We start from the raw sequence: 7284 nt of genomic DNA, 5'->3' as shown, positions 1-7284 counted from the left end.
TATATATCATAAATCTTCCTACCTTATCCATTTTTAAGTATTCAGTTCAGTGACATTAAGTACATTCACACTGTTGTGCAACCATTGCCACCATCCATCCACAAAATTCTTTTCATCCTCCCAGACTGAAATTCTGAATCTATTAAACAGCAATCCTTCACTCTCCCTAACCCCGCCAGCTCCTGACAACCGTCATTCTACTTTCTGTTGCTATGGATTTGCCTACTTAGTTCCATCATCTAAGTGGAATTGAACAAAAGTTGGCCTTTGCATCTGGTTATTTCGCTTAGCACAGTATCTTCAAGGTTAGTGTGTGTCAGAATTTCCTTCTCAGGAGGCTAAGGTGCAGGATCGCCTGAGCCTGGGAGGTTGAGATTGCAGTGAGCCGTGATCCCATCACCGCATTCCAGCCTGGGTGACAAAGTAAGGCCCTGTCTCTCACACACACACAAAAGGCAGAAGAATTATTTCCTATAATATTCCATTGTATGCATATACCACATTTTGTCTTTCTGTTCATCTGTTGATGGCACACACTACAGTTTGGCATACAATGTGCACAGGATTTGTCAGGAATGTGGTTAAAATGCAAATTTTAATCAATCGTTCTGGGACGGGGTCTGAGACTCTACAGGAAACCTCTGGGCCACTTGCCCTGCAAGTCAGGCCAATTCTTCATCATTGCATCAAATCCCACTCCTAAAAACAAGCCAGAGTTCAAGGGTTGATTTCACTAAGCAAGTCCCACAAATTTTCTGGGAAGCTTTAAGAAAATGAAAATGCTCTCTTCTCCCCTTTGCAGCTGCTGTACCCTCCTCCTACCTCTGCTAACTGCAGCAGGTCAGAGTGGGTCTGAGGGCCTCTCTGGCGGGGCTGGCCTGCCCCACTGGCCCTGTTCCCGACTCCCTGAAGACTGCTCACCTGCTTCCCCATGCCTCCGGCACTCTATCTGTCACATATATTCAACTTCTCTTACTCGAAATGAGCACCCTGAGGCTAAAAGCCTGTATTCTGCATTCATTCATTCAACAAATATTTATTGAGTGTGACTGTGTGTGAAGCACTGTCCTTTCCAGGCGTAGGGGATACAGCAGAGAACAAAAGAGGCAAAAATCCCTGCCTTAGTGAGCTTTCGTGCTGGTGGAGACATAGATCATATGATAAATGAGCAAATACTAGCTACAGATACATATTAAGCATGAAAAATAAAGCAGGGAGACAGCAGGGAATTTGGGTGATGTTGACACTTTAGAGCGGTAAGCCAGGGCAGGCTTCACTGAGGAGGTGACGGTGGGGCAAAGACAAGAGGGAAGGGAGGCAGCCAGCCTTGCAAGAATGTGGAGGCTCACTCCAGCTGGAGAGAATGGTCCTGAGACAGCGGGCTGCCTGGGCATGCAAGGCACAGCAAGGAGGCAGCGTGTGGCAGATGGAGTGAGAGAGACAGAGAAGGGAAGAGGAAGACAAAAAGGCAGCAGGGTGAGTGGGAGAGGATGCTTAGACCAGCAGTGTCCAGTGGAAATAGAATGGGAGGTCTGGCGCAGTGGCTCATGCCGGTAATCCCAGCACTTTGGGAGGCTGAGGTGGGCACACTGCCTGAACTCAGGAGTTCAGGATCAGCCTGGGCCACATGGTGAAACCCCATCCTTACTAAAATACAAAAAAATTGCTGGGCGTGGTGGCAGGCACCTGTAGTCCGAGCTACTAAGGAGGCTGAGGCAGGAGAAAAAGGCTTTAACCAAGGAGGCGGAGGTTGCAGTGAGCCAAAATCGCACCATTGTACTCCAGCCTGGGCAACAGAGCAAGACTCTGTTAAAAAAAAAAAAAAAAAAAAAAAAGAATGGGAGCCACACGAGCCATTTTCAAAATTTTCTAGTAACTATACTAAAAAAACCCAAACAAGGAAACAAATTAATGTGTTTTACTTAACCCAATATATCTACAATATTATTATTTCAACATGTAGTTGATATAAAAGTTGAGCTTTTTTGCATTCTTTTTTATTTTGTGTTAAGTCTTCAAAACCCAGTGTGTATTTTACACTCACAGCACATCTCGGTTTTGACCAGCCTCATTTCAAATGCTCAATAACCATATGTGACCAGGGGCTCCCGGAGTCGGCAGCAGAGCCTAGACCACGTAAAGACCTTGCCTTTCCCTCTGAGGATGTTTTAGAATGTAGGTTTTATTATTATTCAGCTACGGCAAGGCCAACAGATCAGGAGCAGACTGCCACTGAAAAGTGAGCTGGGAGCTCCACATCATAGGGGCCCCCTGGGGAAGCAGGGGGCGGGGCAAGGGAGTGAAGGGAAATGGGCGGGAGCGTTGTGATTTTCATGGGAAAGAACAGGCGAGGCAGGGTAAGCAGGTTTAGGATTGGCTGGTCTGAGTAATTCCGGCAGGCCCTGGGCATGGGACGGTCCCTACTTGTCTGGTATCTGGCTCTGGGGTGATTAGGGCAAGCGGACAGTGGCCAAGAGCATAGTGGGGTGGCGGGGTGTGAGCTCTGGCTTAATGGCTTTGCATATGAAAGGTGTTTGCACTCAGTCATTTGCTCTCTTTAGGACCTGGTTAAATGGGGAGAAGCAGCCTCTCTAGGGTCAGCAGGGCATCAAGAGGCCAAAGCAAATTAATCCATGATTAATGGAGAGGGTTTAGGAACTGCAAGGCTGGGCTCAGGAGGGCCATGATCCCGCTGCTGTGTCTGCCGGGCTCTGGCTTCTCCTGGAGGAGAGGTGGGTTGGGAAGGGGACAAGGATGGGAATAAGGAAGGCTGTGGCCACACCCCAGGAAGGGGGCGGGGTTTGGGTGAGGCTGAGGCTCCGGGGGTGGAGGGAGGTGGCCCCTGCTAGACAGACTGGCAGACAGAGCAACCACGGCCGATTCCTCCCATAAGCACCTGGATGCTGAACTGAACGACAGCAGGCGCTTACTTTAGAGGAAGAGTGGGATACCACATTTGCTGAAATACTTAGGTATCCAACAGAATTCCGGGGGAGTTTAGACAGTGAAGTAATGCTGAGATAGACAGAGCTATTCTCCATTGGCTGCTCACCAGCGGTCCTTCTGCCAGGCCTGGTTAGGTCATTATATTTCCTGTGCAGGAGCATTGGGTCACCGCGTCTCTGCTGACCATGGCAGGGTCAGAAGCGGGGTCCGAAGGGGGGTCAGGGGCGGCGACTGTCCCCAGGGTAGGTTAGAACCTAGGGAGGGCAGCGGGCAGGCTGGGCTAAGCTCTCTTCCATCACACAGAACGCTGCAGGGCTTTGCTGCGGCGCTCATGCGTTTTCATTCAGAGCCAGAGCTAGGGAGCCATTTGTCACTCTGCTTCCGGAGACAACTTTACTCAGAAATCGACCACTGCCTGGCCCTGGGGCTAGTGTCAGGAGTCAGCGGGGGTTTGTTCTGGCCAACAGCCCTCTCCTCCATCACAGTCATCCCCACATCCAGGCGGGAGTTGCTAGAATTATCTGTTCCTGTTTCCTTCAGAGTCTGCACAGAATGCTTTGGATTCCCGAGAGCTGGCTTCCTCTGTGTGTTGTCACTGACTCCAGCACAGCTGCTGGCAGCACAGCCTGGAGAGACATTTCCCCTTCGCATTCAAAGACACAGGTAAAACAAGCCATCCATGGAGCTCACCAAGGCACGAAGTCAAGTAAAAGTACCGAGTCAAGGAGAAACCACCACTTTCCCAGAATGCAGGTGGTAAGGGATGGGGACACTTCACTGGCTTATCTGTTAGTGCCTGTGCCAGAAATCACAGGCTTCAGGGAGGGGCCCCTCAAGGAAGCCCCTTGGGAAGTTATACTCTCATTCCAAAGCTTTTCCCACATTCAGAGCACATTTGGAACTCCCTTCTCTTGGCAATAGCCTTTAGAGTCCATTTAAGCTACATCAGAAACCCCATGTCATTTTCTAGAAAAAAAAAATTATATATAATCTACCAGATTTGACCCCGAATATATTTTTCTATTTTCTAAGCCCATTAAAACATACACACACACACACACACTCGACCCATGATGGTATGAAAGCAATTACTCCAACGCCATTCATCACTGAAATGAGGGCATCATTCCCATTGGATATGTACTTAATCTTTTATTGAAAGATTATTCCGTATTTATATATAGAAAAGTGCACCAGCCGTAAGTGTACAGGTTGAAGAATATTAAGGAACTGAACACCCTAGTGCACACAGCACCCACATGGAGACACAGAACAATAGTAATGCCTGGATGCCCTCACGGATTACCCTGGATTACTGACCATCAAGTATGTATGAAGTCTTTAGCCCACACCATCCAGAATAATCACCACTCGGACCAAGGTTGGGAAAGGGTGAGGAACCTGGGGTGCACAGTGTAAGGAGGCCTCCCCTCTCAAGGTCAAGCACATCTAGCCCCTTACATTTTGTTCTAGGTGCCTCACAGGCCTCACCCATAACTGACTTCTAGTAGCACAAAACAGTTCTGCCTGTTTCCGAGCTCCGTATAAATGGAATCTTCCAGCATGCGCTCTTTTGGGTCTGACATCTTTTGCTCAACATTATGGCTGAGATTCATATTTTTGCTTGGAGTTGCAGTTTCTTCAGTCTTATTGCCATATTACAGCAAGTTCTCAAACTTTAGCCCACACCAAAGTCACCTGGAGGGCTGGCTAAAACACAAGATTGCTGGCCCCACCCCCAGAGTTTCTGACCCAGGAGGTCTGAGATAAAATTCCAGAGTATGCTAACAGATTGTCCTATGATACTGATGCTGCACTTTATTATTTATTTATTTATTCATTTATTTTTGAGACAGAATCTTGCTCTGTCACCCAGGCTGCAGTGCAGTGGTGCAATCTCGGCTCACTGCAAGCTCCTCCCAACTCCTTGGTTCAAACCACTCTCCTGCCTCAGCCACCGGAGCAGCTGGGACTACAGGCGCCTGCCACCACGCCTGGCTAACTTTTTGTATTTTGTTTAGTAGAGATGGGGTTTCACTGCGTTAGGCAGGAGGGTCTTGATCTCCTGACCTTGTGATCTGCCCGCCTCGGCCTCCCAAAGTGCTGGGATAACAGGCATGAGCCACTGCGCCCAGCCTGCACTTTATTTTTTAAGACAGGGCCTCTCTCTTTCGCTCAGGGTGGAGTGTAATGGTGTAATCATGATTCATTGCAGTCTTGACCTCCCAGACTCAAACAAACAATCCTCCCACCTCAGCCTCCTAAGGAACTGGGACTATCAGTGTGTACCACGACTCCAGGCTACTTTTTGTATTCTTTGGAGAGACAGGGTTTCACCATGTTGCCTAGGCTGGCTGATGCCACACTTTTGAGAACCACAGATGAAGAGTATTCCATGGTGAGAATATCCCACCTTTTATTGGCTTATTCAAATCTTGATGGGCCAATGGGTTTCCAGGTTTGGGCAATTACAAATTGTGCTTCTCCAAACAATTTTGCACATGTCTTTTGGTGCACAGTGCATGCACTTAAGATGGGTGTACCCCTGGGAGTGGAACTGCTAAGTCGTAGAATACAATCAGCTGTAGATAAACACTACCAACAAGTTTTCCAAAGTGGTTGTATCAACTTACTAGGATGGTGCAAAAGTAATTGCTCTTTTTGCCATTCATTTTAATACATTCCCATCAGCAATTTATGAAGCTTCCTATTGCTCCACTTCCTTTGCCAGCGCTTGTTGTCCGCGGTTTTTATTTAGACATCTGGTAAGCGTGTACTGGTATCATCGTGGCTTTCATTTGCTTTTCCCTCTTCCTGGGTCTCCAGATCTCATCACAGGTCCCCGTGGAGCTGTGGACTTCAGCGCATGTCACAAAAGTTCTCTATGATGATGATGGTGGTGGTGACCTGCTCCACAAAGCCTGCTGGGACCATAGTACCCATCCCAAGATGACCAACTGGGTCAGAGGCAGCCACAGGCTTTCCTTCTCAGGCAAGGGTCCCTCCTTTCAAGGAAACAGATTTGTGCTCATCGTTACATTCCCCACCTGGATGTCCAAAATCCCAAATGCCATGGCTGGATTATAGAGCAATGTCAATCTCTTAAAACTGGATTCAGACCCCGGGCGTGGTGGCTCACGTTTGTAATCCCAGCACTTTGGGAGGCTGAGGCAGGCAGATCACGAGGTCAGGAGAGATCATCCTGGACAACATGGTGAAAACCCATCTCTACTAAAAATACAAAAATTAGCTGGGCATGGTGGTGGACGCATGCAATCCCAGCTACTTGGGAGGCTGAGGCAGGAGAATCACTTGAACCAGGGAGTCAGACGTGGCAGTGAACCGAGAAGGCACCACTGCATTCCAGCCTGGCGACAGAGCGAGACTGTCTCAAAAAAATAAAAATAAAAAATAAAAAATGGGATTCAGAGCCAGTCTCATTCTGAGGATTGTGGTTCCCACACTGTAAACCTGCCTGCCCGTCTACCATGCCGGAGCGGTGTAGGGCCAAGCTCCTGGGACAACAGGACCCACACAGGCTCCCATGAGCAAGTGGTGCTGTAGGCTTGTGTTCAGAGTGGGGGAGGGAAGTGTCAGGGGCCAAAAGTTTACCACCAGCAGCCAAAAGAGCTCACAGACAGATACAGAGGGTAGCAAGGAACTGCTGACGGGCATCATCATAGAACAGGCTGGGGACCAGGCCAGCAGGGCAGGTACCAGGACATGTAGCTTGAAACATTCTCCTAGAATGTGCTTGCTTTGCATACCTAAGCAACTTTTTCTAGTCAGTTGTGTGATCTTCACTATAGAAGTCTTGGTCCAGTTCTCACACAATAAGCATCACTCTTCTAAGGGCTAATACAGTTAATTAAAGCACACACATGCACATGCACACACACACTGGCACACCCACATCCACACACACACACATCCACACACACACACACTCCTCTCTGGCCAAAGTGGTAGATAAAGAAATGATCTAGACTGGGCACCCTGAATATATGTCCACTGCAGATAATTTTGAATTTTCCATATGAATGAAGCAATCAGAGAGGTGAAACAGAACACTCAAATTGTTTTACTTTGTAAAGTGTTAGATGAGTTTTCTTCCTTCAGCCGCTCTGCCTCCGTTTCTTGCTTTGCCAAATCTAGTGTTATACTTCATGGTTTCCTGTACACATATCAGTGGCAGGGGCTCTGGGCAATGATGGCAAACCAGCTAAATATTCCAAGTCCCCCGAAAGTACACAGTGGGCAATAGACATGCCAGCCAGCCTTGTGGGGAGTGAGTGTTCTGAATGCCAGTCATATCAGGTCTTCAAACCACAGCCTTAT

The sequence above is a fragment of the Rhinopithecus bieti genome, unplaced genomic scaffold (genome assembly GCF_001698545.2).
Source record: "Rhinopithecus bieti isolate Rb0 unplaced genomic scaffold, ASM169854v2 scaffold_28547, whole genome shotgun sequence".
In the NCBI taxonomy this organism is placed as follows: Eukaryota; Metazoa; Chordata; class Mammalia; order Primates; family Cercopithecidae; genus Rhinopithecus; species Rhinopithecus bieti.
Note: the sequence above shows the minus strand (reverse complement) of the source record.